Source organism: Pseudorca crassidens, chromosome 17 (assembly GCF_039906515.1).
Source record: "Pseudorca crassidens isolate mPseCra1 chromosome 17, mPseCra1.hap1, whole genome shotgun sequence".
NCBI lineage: Eukaryota > Metazoa > Chordata > Mammalia > Artiodactyla > Delphinidae > Pseudorca > Pseudorca crassidens.
The window spans coordinates 7,477,375-7,498,977 of NC_090312.1; the positions used below are offsets into that span (position 1 = coordinate 7,477,375).

The window sequence follows — 21,603 nt, forward strand, 5'->3', positions numbered from 1 at the left end:
TTAACTGTATTCATTCATTCATTCAAGAAATGTTACTAAGTGAATACCTACCTCACAGAGATGTTGTTAAGAATAAATTCAATCATTTATGTAATATCAGTACAAAACCTGGCTCAGAGTAAGGATCCAGGACATTATAGATATTTAAAAGAAATAGAAACTAAAATTAATTCTATTTCTAGGCCCTAGGGTTTCTATTTTAAAAAAAAGAATCAGTAGGATCTTAGGTAAAAATCATAAACATGCCTTGTGTTAGAACATCACTGAATAGTTTACGAATGCCATCATTGATCTAAAAATGTATGGGGTCAGCCCGTCCTCACTGTTGATCCCATATCTGGAGCATCCATGAGCCTTGTGTTCCCAGTTTGTTAGGGAGACCACTGATGGCTGAATGGCTGGTGGACCAGTGGGTGTTAGGACTCTTGCCCTGGTAGGGTGAGCAGGCTGGCTGGGCTGACTTGGCTGAATCTCTGCGGCACTCCCCAAGGATGGTGTCATTGCCCACACTAATGAGTCTCTGCACGTGAATAACTTGTAAACAAGCCATGATTTCTGTCCCAGTGTGAACTACAACTGCAGTGGGGCAGCTGGGAGAGGAGGCAGCAGGAGGAAGCCGGATTTATGAAGCTCCAGGGTGATGTTCAAGCCTCCGTTCTCTGGCAACGCACTGGCCACCTGATTAACAGTTCCTTTTCTACATCCTGCTTTACTTTCCAAAGTGCTTCTTGCACCTGTGACCCCGTTTGATCCCCACAGCATCCCCCGAATGGACAAAGGGCATTATTACATGTCTCCATTTTACTGATAAAGAAACAGAGCATGAAAGAGATAACATGATTTAGCAAAGGCCACATAGCTAGAAAATATGAGAGCTGGGTTTGGAATCCCTGTGGCAGAGGGCAAGTATTTTTTCCATTATTTAGAAACAATGGTTTTCCATCTCTTTATCCAAATGACGGGTCATTGCAACGTGCACTTGAAAAGTGGGCTGGAGGATAGGGATACAGCCGGTCTTTCTATCTCCATTCAGAGTCTTAGCACTTCAGAGCTCAATGAGATCTCACATACGCATAGGTCCAGCTACCTTATTCTGTAGACGCTGAAATGGAATCTCAGAATGGTCCAGCCACTCCCTGAAGCTCAACAGCAAGTTCTGAGGGCGACCTGATACACCATTCCTCATCTTTCCCTCACACCATGCTGTTTCTGCAAAAGCCTCTGGCCTCTGGCTTCACAGAATCAAACAAAACAAGGTCATGACAGCTTTGGGGCCTGGGTAGAGCTCAGGCCCTGACTTCACTAAGAGGCCGTGGATCAGTTTGACAGGTCACCATCAAAGAGAGCCTTTATGAAGAAGGTGCTCTGAGACACCCAAGCAGTACCAGTCAGTACGTTTTTGTTAGTTTCTCCAACCCTAAGCTGAGTCAAGCTGTATTGATCAAAACCAGTTGGGAAATGAATTACTGAGGCTGATCTATAAAGAAATTCAATCTGGAGATGGAGCAAACTATCGTCAGGATTCCTTATTAGGCCCTTCGCACCACGAGCTAAATAAAGCAAACAAACAGACAGGCACACAAAGGGCCAACTTTTTCAGGGGATGAAGATGACACTGTGGTTGGGGAATACAAGGCCATCTAATACCATAGGAATTGACCATTTTTTAATAACCAGCAAATCGATCCCTCTCTAAAAATGCGCCCGAGAAGTGAGAATGAGAAGGGACTATATTAACAAAGAGGAATGGAAATGAAATTAAGCCCCTAACACAGCCTTTTCAGTATCTCTAAGATAGGAGTGGGATCCTGTCAGAGACTGCATTCTACAGAGAATCCAAAAGGTTTACCTCATTGAATTAGGAGAAAAGCGTGTGGGGAGAGAGGGAGTCTTCTGGGTTGGCGGGTGCTAGCAAAGAGATCGAGCCCTCTGTTTCAAAACTTGCTTAGCAAAAGCAATTCTAATTGCTGCCTTTGTTATAAAAGATTAAAGGTAGTTATGTCCCGGTGTACCTCGCTTTCATCAATCAATATGTTCCTGAATGGTTGTGTGCAAATCAGATTTTTGTAAACCAAATCCAATTTAATATGCCCTCAGAGAGCTTGTTGTTTCAAGGAACCACTTTGGTGAATTCTTTGGTAAGGCCTAAGACAATCCCTTAATATATTGGGTTGGTAGGTTTAAATTATTTTTTTTTAGATGGTGATAAATGTTATTCCCTCTCCCATATTCAGAAGAAAGGGCTTGAAAATAGAATGGAAATAAGATGACTTAATGACACGATATAACAACTAATGGTTGTTATTAACCTATCTTCTATGATAGGTTAATTTAGTAAATGCTGAGATTACCTCTTGTATTTTCTATGTTTGTGGCTGTGATGTTGAGTGATGACTAGTGTTTAGCATTAGGATGATGAGACTCTTAGAAAGAATTAAAAAGGGTTACTTGGAAGGAGTCTGAAGAATTATATAGTCCAACCTCCAAAACAGAGATTTCTCTTTGCAACCTTCCAGAATGATGACTATTTAGGCTCTCCTTAGATACTGTTTGAGTGTGCTATGTTATTCATTCATAAATTTATTTATTAAATATTTATTGAGCATTAACTATGTGGGGAACTAGGTTCTGGGGAAACGGGGAGAAAACTAGATATAGCACTCACGTTCTGTAGAAATTAATTCACCTGGGAGGATAGATATTCAATAAATAGTAACACAAATAATCGATGCATGGTAATTCTGATAGACATTATGACGATTACATATAGGATGCTATGAAAGTGGTCAGGGAAAACTGACCCAGGGAAGTTGCATGTAGTCTAAGACCTAGAGGATGGATAGGGGCTGAGACAAAGAAGAGCAATTGGAGGACACTATGTGTGGGATTGAGACAACTTAACTTGTGGTTTGAAATGGTTATTCCGGCTGCTATGTGAAAAATGGACTAGAGGGCAAGAATGGAAACAGATAGGCCCACAGTCGGGGTGAAAGATGCTGGTGACTTGGGCCAAGGTGCTAGATGTGGGGATGGAGACAGGAGATGGTCCTGACAAATTACTGGGAATAGGATCAATAGGATGGGGTGACTGACTGTACATGGGGGTAAATGAAAGCAAAGAGTCAGGGATGATCTCTGCATTTCTGAGTTGGGCAGATGGAAAGACGGTGATACCATCTACTGAAGCTGAGAGCATTAGCAGAAGAGCAGATTGAGGAGAAGAGACTTAGTGCAATCACTTCTGGGCACGTTGAGCTAGAGAGGCGCCATCAGTGGAGATGCCAAGCAGGCAGCTTAGTAACAGAGTCTGGGGCTCGACTCACACCTGTGTAGCAGCCTATGATCACCCTGCAGCAATGCCAGCACACAGCAGCCCCTCAGTACGGGCTAGGGGTTCAAGGACACAGCTTCCATTTCTAGGGAAACAAAGTCCTAGAGGGACTGATATACCAGGCCCGCAGCCAAAACTATAACTGGCACATAAGACCTAGACCCAGACAGTGATTTGAGTGATGAGCATGAATTGGAATTGATGTGATGAGCATATGGGGACCCAGGTCACAGGAAAGCAGCAGGGCTCAGTTATTACTGTTACCGCTCAATATTTACGGCTTTTCGTGGATAACTGAGGTAATAACAGCAGTAGCCAGGAGATTCTTTTGACCTTTGATGCCAACCAGCATTGTGTTAGGAGGCAATATGCTACCAAGCTCATCAGGAGTAAACTTCTACAAAATGTTTTAACGCCCTTTGGTCGCCATAGAGACGCATGCACCACACCAGGCAGGTGCAACATTTGACAGAAATTCTCACATATTAGGCAGCTGGTGCCTTTGTCCAGAGAGATGAGAAAAGTGAGGTAGGGTTGAATTCTGTCTTGTTTATTATCTCTCCGAATTCCGCTGTTTATGTCTTGATGTGTTTTCTGGTAACCTTATCTCCTTCCTCTGGGTTCTTGATATACCAAGGTCTAAGTCCACAGCTCATCAGAAAGGAGCCTTGGTATTGGTCCTTCTCTTCCAGTTGCATATGATAGAACTCCACCTAAAAAAAGCTTAACCATTTGATTGGGCTTAGGAATAGACCCATTAGACACCAGCTGGGCAAATGAGAGTCAGTCCTGGGACTGCATCAATTGGGAAAGAAATGCCCTACTTCCTCTAGATAGCTGACATTATAGAACCTAAGCCTGGAACTGCTAGTGGCACTTTTGCCATACATCAAGAGAGAGTGCCTGATGGTGAATCCAGTGCAGAGAAATGCAGAGACCTGGACATGGGGGTGAAGGAAAGCAAAGAGTCAATGGAAAGAGAACTTATCTGATGACATGATTTGCAACCCTCGATTTAACTGTTTCTGAAGTGCATCTACTCTTCGTTTTCAGGTTACTGCATAGGCCCATATATTCTATTTTCTGTCTACCCAAGTTTGGGTTGGCAAGTTTGTCACCTGAAACTGAAAAACTTCTGGCCAATTCATACCTGTGATTTGGTTACTCTTACTTTAGTCATGTGCCCATTCCTCGGAGCTCTCCTCATCTGGTTTCCAGGGGATGGAATAAATAGATCACATGGTCACACTGAAGCTTGGAGTTGGAGAAGGATGGGTTACTTTGATTGACATTCCCAACCAGAATGACATGGGAAAGGAGAAGGGCAATGTGAGAGGAAAGGTGCTATTACCAGGATGTTGGTAATTACGGCATATAGAACAGATGCTCTTACCTAATCAGGGTGCCTCTGTGTGCAGGAACAAGGGATTCTTCTCAAACAGTGTGCTTCTTCCCTAGAGATGGGACTACCAAGATTATGCAGGCTATCTGGATCAAAGGGAACACAGGGTACTACTCAACAGTGAAAGATTTTCAAGGTGCCAAAGTCCCTCTTTGGAGGATATAAATTATGGGAAATTTTGTTTAGGTAGGTTTGAAACCTCTAAGGCAGACTTTTTTGTGTTAGCGGTTTGATCTCCAGAAAGAAGGACCCCATACATACGTATTTGCATCGTCCCTTCAAAGTTGCACAGCAATCTAAACTGAGCCCAAAATCCAGAGGTATACTAGCTGAATATACGAGTTTTGCTAGACCTGCATAGAACTCTTCCACCGGAGGCAGGATTGGCTCTTGAGGCTGGTGCCTGGACTGCATGTTTACGGTGAGGGAAGTGGTCCATGGCCATTGCTGTGGGGAAAAGAAGGAAGGCAGAGACTGGCAGCCAGATACTACTTGGCAGAAGAAACAGGGAACCAGCATCTCAGAGTCCCAAAATACACGCATTTCATGCTTTGGGGTCCCATGGACTGGTGATCCGCCCCACTGTGGGTGTCCTCTGTACATTGTTCATTGTGAAGAATGCAAAAAATAATATCCATCATAGAAAAGCCGGCACTAAAGTCAAGTTCTCCTATGTGTCGTGTCTCCCTTCCCTTCTGCCACTTGTATTTTATCACATCTTACCAGAGCTATTTCTGTCTATGGGGAGTTAGCAGGAAGATCACATATTGTACAGAGAGCGGGGTGTTAAATTTATGCAAAGGGAAGGAATGTGTCATGGCAAAAATTATTTATTGCATGGCGTCTCCCCTGAGGGTTAGTCTCTTGTTCGAGGTTTAAGGACAGCAGCTCTATATTTGTCTCATGGCAGAGCCACACTCCTGCCTGCCTCCTGCTCTCGGTGCTCAGAGCGTTTATGTAAAGTCGTGATGCAAACCTGCCACCTTTAGGAGGCACGATCTGGTCCAACACAAAGTGTCCTGCCTTGTAGCCATTTGTGTTCCGAGAGGAATGAGTCTTCAGCCAGTGAGAAGGAGGAAAGGCAGGAATAGAAAAGTGTTGGACGTCCTGGAATTGGGCCATATCATGGCAAAAGAGGTAGTTCAGCTAGCAGGACAATTTATGTGGCTCAGAGCATGTTAGAGGTGGCATGCTGTGGTCTAGCATCAAGAATCCATCAGACCTAAAGCTGGATCCTGTTTCTACCATTGACTAGCTGTGGGTCTTGGGAGGAGTTAATCGGCGTCTCCAAGACTTCATCTTCTTGACTATAAAATGGGGACATAATACCCATCTGTCTTGTGTTGTATGGAGTAAGTGAAATAAAGTATTTGCTGAATGGCAGGTGCTGTTAGTTTTCTCCTTCCTTTTTATGAAATTAAATATTAGTTCAGTATTTTTCTGAGAGGCTTTATTCCCTGAATCAAATGGGTGGTATTTTCTAGTATAAGGATGACAAATGCTTGCTAAGCCTAGCACCGCTTCCTTCTTATTTTCTTTTAGCAGACATTGCTTATTGATTATGCCACACTTTCTTAAGAACCCCTCAGGATCCTTCTCAACACAACCCTCAAGGTGGTCATTTATAAAAAATCGGAGTTCATAGGGAAAGTAAAATACTTTTTCCATCTGTGATCCAGATCATGTCCATAAATTACTCTGTTGATCATTGCACCAAGTACGCACAGATGGTTTTTAACGTACATTAAATGTGCAAATGGACCTCCAGGTGCTTGGAGGACACCGTGCTTCTGAAAGATGTGCCAACATATTCTTATTCTTGCTTCAAATGTTGAATCATAGAATTTCTATCTCACTTTTGGACATTTGTGCCCCATGGCATATGTTCTTGAGACTAGAAAGGTGTCATCTCTTTCTCAGCTTCTCATACATATTTAGGGAACAGAACGACACAGGGATGCAGTGTGTACAGTAGAGATTAAGGGCTGAGCTTTAGAGTCAGACAGTCTCTGCCATATACCAGCTCTAAATTGGTTAAGTGAATCAAGCTCTCCGAGCCTCGGTTTCCCCATCTGTACAATTTGTAAATGAGTATAATAACACCTGTCCCCAGGGCTGTTGTGAGGGTTAAAAGAGATGATGCCAGTAAAGAGTGGAGCACAGCCACAGGTTTATATTCACCAGTCATCATTATTATTAATATTAATATTACCTGGAATATATTCAGGGAAGGGAGATCCCAAGATACTCAAAACCATGTCATAAAAGAACAGAAAAGGAACTGGAAATCGGAGAAGCTGGGGAACGCCAGGAGCACATGGTAGCTGTGATATTTGATTTCTAATAAGAAATATGTTTTTGGTCATCATCCCCTTTACTGGCACACAGCTACTAAAATCTTTGGAATTTCCTGTGGTTAGAATGATAAAGGTATCTTTTGTTATGTGAATGAGATGACTTGTGGAAAGCCCTTAGGTAAGCTGGATGGGGGGGCTGGTTGCTAGGGGAGCCAACCTCTTGATTAGAGGTTTGGAACTTTCAGTTCCCCCCTCATGCCCACCCCCACCCAACCTTGGGGACGGGAGAAGGGATGGAGGCTGAACCAATCACCAACAGCCAATGATTTAATCAATCATGTCTGTGTAATGAAGCCTCCATAAACACCCAAAAGGACTGGGTTCAGAGAGCTTCAGGGTTGGTAAACACAGGGAGATTTGGGGAGAATGTCACACCTGGAGAAGGCATGGAAGTTCCATGCCCTTTCCTGTTAACCTTGCCCTGTGTGTGCATCTTTTCCATCTGGCTGTTCTTGAGTTACATCCTTTTATAATAAACCCTTAATCTAGTAAGTAGAATGTTTCTCTGAGTTTTGTGAGTTGCTTTAACAAATTAATTGAACACAAAGAGTGGGTCTAGATGGGAAACTCTGATTTATAGCCAGTGTGTCAGAGGCACAGGTAACAACCGGGATTTGCGACTGGGGTCTGAAGTTGGGCAAGGGGGTGTCAGCCTTGTGGAACTAAATAAACACTTAACCTGTGGAATCTGATGCTATCTCCTGGTAGATAGTGTCAAAATTGAGTTGAATTACAGAACACCCACTCGTATCAGGAGAATTGCTTGTTGGGGTGGGGATCCCCCCAACCCCGAACATTGGAATTGGTATCAGAACCTAGTCAGTAGCTATCTTCACATTTTCTGAATGACAGATTTGACTAGATAGTTGATTGTATTATAGTTCCAAAATATTGGCTACCCTCTCCACGTCAGGATCATATCTGCTCATCTTTGAGAACTGGCTGGGTCATATGACTTGCTTTGACCAGTTAAACTTGAAAGTGGTGACTGCCACAGCTAAGCTTTAGGAACCTCCATCACAATTTCTCCTTGGCCCTAACCAAGATGGAGAATGCTCCTTTAGCCCTGAAATAAGTAAGATCAAAGAGCAGAGACTCAGCTCACCCGGAGCTGATAAGTACATGAGCAAGAAAACAATCTTTGTTGTTGTAAACCCCTGAAATCTAGAAGTCATTTGTTACTGCAGCAGACGTTAACAAGGTCAGGACATTTTCTTTATAATCTTATGGGGCATAGTTAATGCCAACGGGTAGAAGATGAAACATTTCCTTTCAATATAAAAAATAATTTTCTGTCCATAAAAGCTGTCTAAAAGTAGAGAGGACTGCCTTGGTTGATAGTGAATTCCATAACAATGGAAGTATTCAAACAAAGTTGAATAATTATTTGTTTCCAATATTATACAGAATTGTAACAAAAAAAAAAAAAAGAGACTTCTGAAGGTCAATAGTTGTTGGTATTTGGGGAGAAATTTGCTCTGGAATGAAACAGAAGTCTTTATATCAGACTCACCAGAAAGTTTAATACACTGATATTTGCTATGCCTCCACAAAGAGATATTGCATGTATGGTGTTTTCCAAACATTTGACCAGAGAACCCTCCTCACCCCTACCCTTCACTATGGGACAAATGTTTTCTGAAACACATTTTAGGAAATGCTGGGTTGACACCTTCATAATTATCATTGTTTTGGACCAGATACAGTTTGAGGTTTGTTACAACCACAAGGGTCCCATGAGTTAGTCATGATTTGAGCCCTCAAGGAGAATACCAAAGACTTGTTTGCAGCCTGGGGGTGCTAGTTAAAATGAAGAGCTCATGCAGATTGAGTCAGTATGAACCTGACTCCACTGCCTATTGGTTATGTGGCCTTGAGAAAGTTATCTACCCCTTCTTTCTCAGAACTTACGTTCCAAGAATTTATATCTTATCCACTCTGGAAAGTTCATAATTATATTTTTAAACATTGCTTCTCCCTCATTCTCTCTATATTCTACTTAAATGATAGAATTTTCTCATTCTACGCCATAGGTCTCCTTATGCTTCCCTCATATGTTTTGTCTCTGGATTCCCTGAGATGCATTCTTTGGATTGTTCTTCCAGTTAACTAATCATCTCTTCAGCTGTGTCTAATCTGATATTTAATTTATTCATTGGATTCTGAATATTGGGAACCCAATTTTTAATGTCTTCCTCTTTATCTTTAATGTCTCTTTCAAAGCAATCTGGCCTTTTCTAATAATATCTTATTGTTTTCTTGTGGTTACTATTCTTCTATTTACTTCTATTTGCTTTTAAAAATTCTTATTTTGCAGTTGTTTTGCACTGTTCTTTTGCCTTAAATTCTTGGGAGTTGGTCTCCCTGATGACTGTGATTATTAAAACTCCCTTGTGGTGAGTCACTTCCCCGTGTATTTTGTACATTTTTATTGTTAATTCATCTTCACTGAAGGCTAATTTTCTGTCTGGTGGGAAGCTCCTGTGTTTTGGGAGTGAATCTGTGTTTCTGAGCCCTTGTTTTGGCCCCTGTCAAGGGCTCCAGGTTTACCACAAACCAGGAATCACTTTTTATATTAATCTGTTGTTTTGAGATTTTTGAACTATTTTGTGTCACATAGTTCAGTTTCCAAACCCATCTGTAATGAAAGTTTAGGGTTATTTTTCACCAAAGACGACTTCTTTTTTTTTTTACCTTTATAGAGCTCTGGGTAGAGAGATGCTTCTTTGTAAATTCTCAGGGTTGGTGGTTCAAGTCTTTCTATTTTCACTAAGAATTAATTTGTGATGGTTCCAGCTTTATGCAGCCACAGTTCCAATTTTCCACCTATCACAGACTCCAGGCCTTATCTCCTGTCAACTACAAATTGGCTCTTGCCATCTGCCTCTGTAAGGATTAAATCATGTGCTGCTGCAGCTGCTGCCTTTCGACACCCCCTGGAGGGACTTCAGGGTGGAGAGCAGAAACGAGACCCTCTGTGCTCTGAGAAAAACTGGCAGAACAGGTCTTCAGATAGTTAGATATTTTCAGGAGCTGGTTTTATGAGCCCAATTCTTGCATCTCCTCGTATCTAGAAAAAGCACCTTCATGGTGACGTCTGCTCCTCGTGACTAGGAGAAACCCTCGTGAGACTAACAGAAACCTTCTGCCAAAAGTATGTGCTTGACTGCAGGTACTCCCCCTTCACCAAAATCACATACATACTGACCTTCCCCCCCACTGCTTTGGAGCAGTTCCTCAGAGCTATCTGAAATGCTGTTTCCTGGGCTATAGTCCTCATTTTGCCCCAAATAAAAGCAACTCTCACATTGTGCATTCTTTTAAATTGACACTCCCATGCCTATATGAGACTGAAACCCAAGCCCATAAACATGTGGGCATTTTTCTAGGTCTAATACTATTCCCCACCTACCAGGTTTGCCACAGTGTGAGATTTTACAGGTATCACAGTGGCTTTCAATTCTTTCTTGTTTCTGGCACTTGGTCATTTTCTTTGCTTGAATACTAAGTAAGCTATGTGCATGTGTCTTGCTTTTTAAGTTATTATACTTCTCCCATCGTTTCCATTTGTAAGTAGTATGTATATATCAGGAAGGGTTCTGGATTATTCACACCACCAAGTACCTAGTGTTAGAACAATGCATCCATACACATCTGTCTCATCCTCTATAAATCTGATATAACAGCTTCTACCTCATTGGTCGGCATGAAGATAAAATACCTAATGAAACTAATGCACTCAATATAGCGTCAGACACATAGTAAATGCTCCCTAAATATTGGGCATTATTATTGTTATTTTTGAAACATGACATAAAAGCAACCATACTCCAATAAAAATTAATAAATAAAAAAGGAAACACGACATATACATTTGGGAAAATAATTATAAACATGTTGGAGAATCCTAGAAAGGGATGATGATGTGTCTGTCTCTTCAGCTAACATTTCTTAGCTTTTTACATAAGGACGTAGTGGGCTCCTGGGAAAAGTCATTAATAGAGCTTGAAATTGCCCATCTGCCCTAGGCAACCAGAGTTTCAAATCAGAGGGAGACAAAACAAAGTCCATTTTATGACTTCTCAAGAATACCCTCGTGGGCATAGCGCTCTCCTAAAGAAAGTGACTAAGGTATTTGGCTTTTTTCTCATGACCTGACTTATTACGTGAGGGGAGAGGCACTGTAGAGTTCAGCACTGTGCTGGGTCCTCCTACCCACAACACAGGGACCTTTGAGGGAAGGATGCACATGGTAATAATGGCTGTGATAATAACAATATTTACCATTCTTTGAGTCCTTCCCATGGGCCAGGCTATGTTCTAAGCCCTTTCCATACAGTATCTCATTCAGTCCTTAGAAGGAGTTAGGTGCCATTATGAAGATGCCTGTTTAAAGTTGAGGAAGGTGACTACAGGGTTGCAGTACTGGGGATGCCTGACACCTGAAAGAGTCGGTTCACCCTGCTTAGAAGCTCATAAAACAGCTGCAGTTTTGGTGGTGGGCAATAAAAAGAAGCAGGAACAAGTGGTGCGAATGGGGCAGTGAATAACCCCAACATGGTGTTAGTGTTACTCCAGAAAGCACAGCAGAGAAAAAGAAAAGGTGAACTTCCTTACACTGGGCACTTGCTGGGAATAAGACAGTTTGCATATATGCTGTCTACTTATAATGCATTTCTATTTTAACCCCCTAGATTCTGTGAGGTAGGGATGGCTATGCCCCTTTATACGTGGATGAATTATGGCTCAGACAGGTAACTTTCCCCTGATTACCATCTACTGAGTAGTACATGGGTGTCCTGACTCAAGCCTACAAAATATATTCCCTCTCCAACCTCCCCCCACCCCAGCCTCTGAGCCTCTGAAGGGGTGGGACATGGATTTGCATCTGTTAACTCCAGAGAGGGACTTAAATGCTCAAGAGGAGAATGTGTGGTATACCAGTTTTCTACCAGAAAAAGGGAAACTTGAAGGATTTGGGGCTTAGGAACTGTGTTAGTAATAAGGAAATATAGAAGGAATATGGTAGTGAAGAAGCAGAGGTAAACGGCAGAGAAGAACCGATGTTTTTCATGGTAGGCTCTGGAGTTGTAAAGGTGAGTGGGCTTTCCTTTCCATGAGAATAAAATCCAAACCCTCATCTGGGGTGTCGGGATCTGTGTTTCCCAGAATCCCCTTTGTTCTGTGGTTCTGGTTTAGAGTTGGCCAAGAGAGGAAATCAGGGGTGGAAGGAAAGCAGGGATATTACTCTCAGGAGGATGTCGTGGTCACATAGGGCGATGAGCGGGCACAGAGAAGGCCAGCGGCGCCCGCCTGCCCATGCTCTCCTCTGCAGCCAGCTCATCTTCTCAGCTGCTGCCCACAACCCAGGCACTTGGCTGTGACTCTGCAGTGGTTGCAGTTATACACATTTGACTACCCTCTCGAGACAGCAGCTTCCAGAGACCACTGAGCACCCACCTCATTTGGGGGGGCTGAAGTACGTATGACTGTGGGCTCCCCACAGGCTCCGCCATCCCCACATTGACTGTGCTTCAGAGACTGTTTCTCTGGTCCTTCAACTCCCCCGTTCCAGACACCTACTTCCCCGCACCTCCTACATGCATGGAAAGTCTAACTCCTATAATAACTCCCTTATTTCTGTAGCACTTGCAGTGGTTCTAATTCCCCATGAAGCCTGGAAGGCACACCTAGCCCACAGAGGCTCCGCCTGCCTCTCCAGCCTCACTCTGGCCTACCTCCCTCACGCTCCTTCCAATCCGCTCTCCCTAGAACACGCCATGTTCTTCTCCAGCCTAAAGTCTTTCAGGTTGATGTCTATTTTTGAACATTCCTTGGGATTTATCCATTGAGAGCAAGAAGGTAATAGGATGTCGGCAAGAGTTTGGCAAGAGAAGGAATACTCCTTTTCACCCTTCTGATCTCAGCCCAAATGCCCCATCCTCCTGAGACTCTTCTTAACTACCTCGATGAAGAAAGTTTCTCGTGTTTCCTATCACAATGCTCCGCTTCTTTCCTGTCCCTTCAGTCCATCCATGCGTTCTTCTACTAATATGGTTGCTTTATTTATTTTGGTCCCACCACACAGCATGTGGGATCTTTACTTCCCTCACCAGGGATCGAATCCGAGCCTCCTGCAGTGGAAGCCTGGTGTCTTAACCACTGGACCTCCAGGGAAGTCCCAAATGTGTATGCTTTTAAATTTTCTTGTTCCCTGCACTAGAATGTGAGATGTATGTAGACATATGCTGTTCACTCTTGTATGTGTGACCAGCACAGTGTCTGAAACACAGTAGGGCTCTCAAAATTGTTGTGGGACTTCCCTGGTGGCACAGCGGTTAAGAATCCGCCTGTCAATGCAGGGGATACATGTTCGAGCCCTGGTCTGGGAAGATCCCACATGCCGCGGAGCAACAAAGCCCATGTGCCACAACTACTGAGACTGTGTGCCACAACTACTGAAGTCCACATGCCTAGATCCCATGCTCTGCAACAAGAGAAGCCACCGCAGTGAGAAGCCCCTGTGCACAGCAACGAAGACCCAATGCAGCCATAAATAAATAAATAAATAAATTTATTTATTTAAAAAATGTTTGTTGTGTAAATGAATAAGTTAACAGACCTGGCCCACTGAACTGGCTTCTACTATCACATCACATTGTTGTGTTGGTCGTGATGATGGTGTTGGTACTGAGGGTGGGATAGGTGGGTACACTTGGGTCAGAATGTTCTTCACTTTTCTACCCGTGGTTTTTATGAGCTTAGCTCTCGAAACAGAAAAAAAAAAGTTTTACTGAGAAAGGTAAAGGATTTAGGAGGAAAGAGCTGCATTGTTCTGATTGTTCTGGATGACAGAGGCAAGATGAATTTGGAGGACCTGGTAACCTTCGGCAGAGAAGAGAGAGGATCCAGGGAACCTGGGTATAGTGGGAGGAAATAGGAAAGGGAAAGAACTCCCAGGGATCCTGTAGAGAAGGGAATTTGGGAAAGACAAACATCTAACAGGGGATACATATATTCTCTTAATTTTGCTGAGGGTTGTGCTATGTAAATTTTCTCCATTCCATAGTTGTCAGTGAGTCCACATGGCTCACTTGTGCTTTGGTATAAGTGGATTCTTTAGGGGGAACTGAACAGCTGTTGAAATCTGCAGCCAGGTGGGTAATGAGATAAACTCAGAGACAGTATGTGGCCAGTGGACTTGAAGGATGGGCTTCATCCTTAAACTTACGGTTTACACTCCATAATGCTATGTAGTGAGGAGAAGTTTGGAGAAATCTCGCAGTGAAACACTGAGACTTCTACTCTAAAGATATACCAAAAAAAACGTGGGATTTGCCTGGCAGTCCAGTGGCTACGACTCTGCGCTCTCATTGCAGGGGGCACAGGTTCGATCCCCGGTCGGGAAACTGAGATCCCGCATGCTGCACGGTGCGACAAAAAAAATATACATAAATAAAAAATAAAAATATACCAAAGAAAGCAAATTAATGAAGGTTACGCAATGGTTTCCCAGTCTAAGCATCCTAGTTACTTTGAATCTCTGAGGCAGAAGAAGCCTGAGAGTTGAGAGTCATCAGATCCCAACGGTAGGTGTAAGAACCAAAGATTCTTTCTATGTAACACTATTGTTGGTGCCCACAATTTCTTGGTGGTCCTCAGACTGCTGTTTCCTGGAGAGTATAAATGCAAACTAAAAGTAATGTGCATTCTTAGAAGCCGGCTTCCATGTAAAAAGCTCGGTCTGGATTCCTGATTGATGAGAGACCATCTGGTGAGAAAGAGATGCCCGGCAGAGATGAAGCAAGGCTCCCAGCTCATAGCCAGCACCAAGGGCCCAGACATGTGTGTGAGGCCATCTTGGATGCTCTAGCCCATCAAGCTGCCCAGCCGACACCATGTGAGACAGAGATGAACCATCTTTGCTAAGCCTGGCCTGAACTCCTGCCCATTTTTGGCATGGGCAAAAACATGGCTGATGTTTTAAGTTACTAAAACAAACAAAACAAAAAATGACGTGATAATACAACACGCGCCACAAAGTCGAACGTGCTTTTTTCCTAGCGTCTTTTGTTGTTCTGGGTTCCTTCATATTGACTTGTATGGCTCTCATTTACCTCTTGCTCTTAGAGAGGAGGGCCTCTGAAAATTTACTGGAAATCCAGTGTTCTGTTCGGTTAGGGCCCAGTTAATCAAGAGTTTATAGGTTCCTTCTGATAATGAGCTTGAGGAAGTTGAAATAACAAAAGACCAACTCCAGAGAGTTGACCTAGATTATGGAACCAGCTGCTGGCCAGGGTCTCTCCCCTTTTCTCCAGAGGATAATTAGCACCGGAAGTTGTGAAGTGCCCTTCACACAAGGATGCCAGGGAAGAACATTCCTCAAGACATCACATAAGAGGCGGTCTCCAAGGAAGTCCAATTAAAAATGTGTTTGGTTGTAAAAGTGCCCAAGGTTTAGTCATTAAGATGCCTGTCAGCACCTATGACTCTGTCTTCACACTGTGTGCTTCATCAGGAAGATTGCTCTGGGCATCGAGGGCTTCGGGTTACAGGTGACCTTCAGGTGCAGATACCTTAAGGTAGATGGCTCATGGTGAGGACATTTGGGGCATCAATCATAAGGTCGAAGGAAGCGTATGAAGGTGCCGTTAATATAGTGAAAGGAAAACTCAGTGACCAAAGTGCTCTAACACAAAGAAGCCTATTTTTCACAGAATTAAGAAGCTTGTTTGCACTGGAAGGAATTTTGGGTATTTCTAATTCAGGGATGCCCAGGTCATCTCAGGTGTGGTTCCTTGGAGCACAGCATTGAGAAAGCACCAACTGGACTTGGTGAAAAGAGTGCTCTGATTGAATGACAATGTCTGTCTCTGCAACAAGATGACAAGTGTAGGAATCCACGCTACGCATCTACCGTATTTTGTCTTGTACCAACTCTTTACAGTTGGGCAAACTGAAGCCCATTTTATGGAAAGCTCAGCGTCCCACATACGAAAGGTCATGTGGGAAATTAGTGGAAGGGCCAGGTCTTACCTAAGAATCCTCCTCGAGTAGTTTGTACTATTTTTCCCACTCGTATTTGGCGTGGGGTTCAGATTTGTGACCCTATACGTACCTGTGACACTGAAATTGACGTCCTTGGCTTTGACTTAGGACACATTTTAGGGATTTTGGCTCAGAATCTCCCCTCAAGTCCCGGAACTCAGGGAAGACAGATTACCCTATCTCCATCCTCGGTTACCATCTTGCTCGGCCAGAACCTCACTAGGTTTTTGAAAAGGGAATTTGGACAAGTCTCTATTTGAAGCCATTTCATCTATTACCTTTAGATTTAATAGTTTTGGAAGCATGCTTTATAATCTCCAGATGAGTGCAAGTCTATATTTTGGGGCTCTTATCTCTAGATGTGTTTGATACAGGGTTCAGAGAGGTTCCAAGACTCAGACATATTGAATGGCTTCAGTCCAAGTGCTCAGTTTCTCCTCTGCTGAGAGATGGGCTCAGCCATTATTGCTGTGGAAGGACCAGACGGAGCGTGCGAGGACACTGAAGCAGCATCTGATTTCTCAGCGACTCCCGCCAGCGTCTGGAGAAGGACATGCTCTTGCCGCTTTTCCAGTCTGACTCTAAACAACCAGTCAGACCCAGCTGACATCCTACCTCTCAGCTGTTGACTCACCCTCAACCTTTGGGAACCTGCTTCTCATTGTAGATGGAAATCCTCTGGCTGAGGACGCCTTCAAGCTGCTGACCTGACAACCGTCCTTGAGATCACCTCTCCTTTCTCTAAACTTCTGCTTGCCTGCCTGGTCTCTGACACTCATTTAAGCTCTTGTAATGTATTGTTCTTCAGCCCTGACACACCAGGGCACAGGCACACGCACACGCACCTGCACGCACGTGTGAACACATTTGGTGTGTCTGTGTGTATAGGGGTATTGCTAATAGAGGACAGTAAAGCTAGAGACTTCATAGAAAAGTAGCCCAGTCAGTCTCCACCTCATTACTCTGATTTATTTGGAGCGTTTGCCACTGGGTTTTGTGGGCACTGTGACAGGGAGCATTAGGACAGTGCCCGGCAGATGTTGAGTGAACAATGCCTGTCAGCTGCCATCAGCCACTTAAAGGCAGCAGAGCTGCTGGGGCTATAGGGATGGGAACCACAAGCTTCCTTCCCTCATTGCCACACATCTGAGGGACCTTATTAGCTTAAACATCCCAACTGAGCTACTGGGGCTATAGGGATGGGAACCACAAGCTTCCTTCCCTCATTGCCACACATCTGAGGGACCTTATTAGCTTAAACATCCCAACTGAATCAAAACAGCTCAGTTAAGGAAGAAGAAACTGGGGCCAAGGAGTCTTGTTACTTGCCCCAAGTCACACACGTGCAGTAAAGCCAGGAGCCGGTCCAGGTTGTCTGAACCCCATCCGAGTCCTAAACCCATCCATACACCATCCTCACCTCTTCTCAGGACTGAAGTGCACTTAACGTGAACTGAGGCTCACCTACAGTTAATTGTTCTAGAATTAATAGTTAATAATTATGCTCACAGGTGTGATATTAATGTGGAGTTACTAACTATATTAGCCATTGAGATAAGTGTTATGAATTAAATATTTATGATGATTCAAATTATCATAGTAACAGGTTGGAGACTGAGATCAGCCAGAAGATCTGCATTTCCCAAAGCATTTCTTACCAGATAGTCCATAGAGAGAGGGTCCTGTGGTCACAAAATTTGGGGAAATATTCTAAGTCCCTCCTGGAAACTCACCACACTCAGGAGCGTATTAAAAGGCGCTGAGATGGGCTTCCCTGGTGGCGCAGTGGTTGAGAGTCCGCCTGCCGATGCAGGGGACACGGGTTCGTGCCCGGTCTGGGAAGATCCCATGTGCCGCGGAGCGGCTGGGCCCGTGAGCCATGGCCGCTGAGCCTGCGCGTCTGGAGCCTGTGCTCTGCAACAGGAGAGGCCACAACAGTGAGAGGCCCGCGTACTGCAAAAAAAAAAAAAAAAAAAGGCGCTGAGAAATACTGCAGGAAAGAAATCTGTTTGTCTGTATGTTTTTATTTGCCCACCAAACTGTCTTGGGGGATATCTCCTGTTAAAACTCAAGAAAGTGTTTGTGAAACAAACTGTAGTAAATGGATCACAAGTTATAAGCCCAACTAGGTACATATGAACAAATAATCTGGGCTCTCAGAGTCCCCTGCCGCTGTGGGTTTTACACTGCAGGGTTTGTTTTATCCTAAAGAGAACGTTGCAGAGAAAGAGGTGGGCTATGAGTAGCCTGGGGTCTTAGCCCGTTTCCTCTGTTTCAGCCAGAGAGGTTCAGCTTTTCTCTGCTTTGGACACTGAGATTCTGCATAAAATTGTCACCTACTTATTCAGCAGATATTTCCCAGCATGTGCCAGCTGTGTTCGAGGCACTTGGGATAAATCAGTGACCAGAGACAAGGGAGATTCTGACTTCATGGAACTTGATGTAGAAAGAGGAGACAATGGATAATAAATGAGATAAACAAGAAAATTATATAGCATGTTCAAAGATGATCAGTGCTATGGGGGGAAAAAAGAAACAGGATAAGGGGGGCGGGGAATGCAGGGGGGGAGATGCATGGGTGTCACTTTAAGTAAGGATTGAGGCCAGCCTCACTGAGAAGGTGATACCTGAGCAGAGGATTGGAGGAGATAAGAGAGTGAACCCTGCACACTTCTGAGGGAGGAGCATCCAGAGAGAACAGCCAGTGTAAAAGCCCTAAAGCAAAGTGGAGAGTTGAGGAGAGAGTGCCAGGGATGTATCAGAGAGGCCAGAAGGGGCCAGTGACCAGGGGTAAGGGTGTGTTTATATTCCGATGGGGGCTCGAGGACATGGAAAAGAATGAACATGTGGGAAAGAACTGGGTTGGACTATTTATTGTAACTTGTGCTATACCCATCAGCAGAATCTAACCAATAAAACAGAAATTACTCATTTATTTTCCACAGTGGGAATTTAATGTGGGACATTAATTGCATAACCAATGGGAAAATTGGGAAAAACAGGGACGGTGATGAGCAGTAACAGAAGACACTCCCAGCCCTAGCCTGGAGGGATAGAGGCAAGAGGCAGTGGAAGGCAGCATGGGGACAGGGTTCACCTGGCGAAACTTGAAGCACAGAAGATCCTTCTAGGAAGAGCTAGAAGGACAGAGGAGATGCAGCCTCTGCCAAAGAACCCGCTTGAGGCTTCCCCCTTCCTTCCACCCTTCATTCTCCTGTCAGTGGCCAAACTCTTCCTGGAAAATATCACCTGCAGAGATAAGCCCTCCTCTGAAGAGTGTAGAACGGGTATCCCAGGGATCGCTTGCTGTGTAACAAACTACACCAAAATTCTGTGGCTTAAGACACAGCCATTTTACTTGCTTATTTTCCTACAGTTTGGGGCAGAGCTCAACCAGCGCTGTTTATTTCTGCTCCAGAAAACCTCCTGAGAACAGCTCCCTGGGGCTGGAGGATCCACTTCTGAGACAGCTCATTCGTGTGGCTGGCAGATCAGTGCTGGGCACTGGCTGGGGGCTCGACTGACACTGACTGCACACTGAACCGTATTCCCTCCCAGCCTTTGCTTTCCAGACTAAACAGTCATCTTTGTGGTCTGATGTCCTCAGCCTAGATGGTCTGCCAGGTGGAAATAATAGTGAAGGACCATGAGTTTGGGTATTGGAGAGATTGGGTGGGGCTGTACCACACAGCAGCAGGTTTAGGGCCAGTTGCCTAGTCTTTCAGGATGCTAGCCTGCACATCCCTAACAGGAGGCGTACGCATACCTCCCTTGCAGAGTGATTCTGAGACCGAATGAGACCCTATGGGTAAAGCCCAGGACCTGTACTGAGCAAATGTTGCTCTCTTAGTCTCCTTCCCCCACTAGCAACGCCAGCCAGAATGAACAGAGGATAGCCAGGCTCTTCTCAGAGAAAGCACTTCCTTCTGTTCAAACTCCTGAACAATAAGAGGGAAGAAGGGACCGAGTTGGCAGGAAAGGAAGGATGCAGGAAGAAAGGAAGCATAGAGCACAGTCTGGTCGTTTTAGCTCTAAACATTGAGTTAAACTGGCTTGTCAATTTCTTATCAATTTCCAGTCGCCCTCAGTGTTCCCCCAGCTTAATCTGTAATGGAAAGAACACTTGCTTTGGGCTGAAAGGACCAGAACTCAAGCCTCAGCTCTGTACTAGTAAGAGTAATTTGGATGACCCTTAGGCAAGGCATTGTATTCTCTGACCTTGAGTTTCCGCACTTACATCTGTGGATATTTCTTCCTCCCTCTTAGGTTTCTGCACAAATTGAACTAGGTAATATATGTTCAAGCGCTTTGCAAAGCTGAATAAAAATGTAAGGGATTAATTATAATTTCTATTACTGTCACTATTACCATTTTGGACTTTGATTCCAATTCCTTCTTCCTTTGTCTTCTGGGATTCTCCCTGCTTTGCCCAGAAAGCTCATTCGTTAGGCACCAAGGATAATTCCCATACGGACAAAAGATGTGCAGCTTCCAGATCAGCTAAATTAGAAATGTTTAAATTTTTCATCTATTCCCTTGTCTACTCTTTAGTCAATAGCTTATTCTGACAACTTCATTACCTCCTAATTACTCCAAGTTCCTTTGCTCATTTTCTGTGTGTGATTAAAAAAAAAAAAAAAAAAAAAAACTCCCAAGAAAGGGATTTGACTTATGAAGTCACTCGACCCCTGACTGACAACCAAACCTTCCCTGCTCACTTGAAGGGGATTTGCTTTCTCTTTGTTGCAAATATTTGCAAAAGCGCTTCTGGCGCCTCACTTGAAGATTGCCAACTCTCCTTTTCTGCATACTTTACCTTCCACTGCAAGATGAGAGCGATAAGACACATTTTCTTCCTTCTCTCATCAGAGCTGATTTATACTCTGCCTATAAATCTTTGAGCAGCCCTTCAAGAAGCTGTATCAGATGTGCCTTAATCTTTGTATTACTCATTTCTTAAAGGAATTTTAATCTATTGGGCTTTAATTTTACGTCCCTTAGAAAGTGCCAGCCTTTTCTTAGCAAGGCACTTTATTCTTGCAATTTGATAATTACTTTCACTGTCACTTTCTCATGAGGCTATACTTAGAAAATTAGAGGTGGAAGTGAGCTTTGAGATCACCCAGCCTCCTGTGATGCCCAAACCTGGCGACTTGTGTTAATCCCAGGGCTTCTTATTAAAAATACAGATTTCCAGAAGATTCTAATTCAAGAGTGGAGCTCTGTCAAGTGTGTGTTTAAGGTGCCACACAAGTGATTCTAATGAACAGGCAGCTGAAGGAACCATGAATCTAGTCCACGGATTTCAAATCAGAGATGGCTTCATGGTGGAAGGGAAGAGCAAAGAATTTGGAGTTTGGGGGACATGGGTTCAAGTACTGTAGCCTCTTCATACCAGCTGAGCATCCTGGGGCAAGTTCTCTATTCTCTGTGGCCTTAAGTTCCTAACACGTAAAGTGGGGATC

At 43.9% G+C, this 21,603-nt stretch overlaps 1 long non-coding RNA gene across 1 annotated transcript in view; it reads right to left on the reverse strand.

Annotated features, from left to right (window-relative positions):
- LOC137210484 (uncharacterized) overlaps nucleotides 1-18,083 on the reverse strand; it is a 124,468-nt gene extending 106,385 nt beyond the window's left edge. The window contains exon 1 of the long non-coding RNA XR_010936570.1: nucleotides 17,872-18,083. This is a non-coding gene — a long non-coding RNA (uncharacterized lncRNA). The remainder of the gene's footprint in view (nucleotides 1-17,871) is intronic.
- Between the last annotated feature and the right edge of the window lie 3,520 nt (nucleotides 18,084-21,603).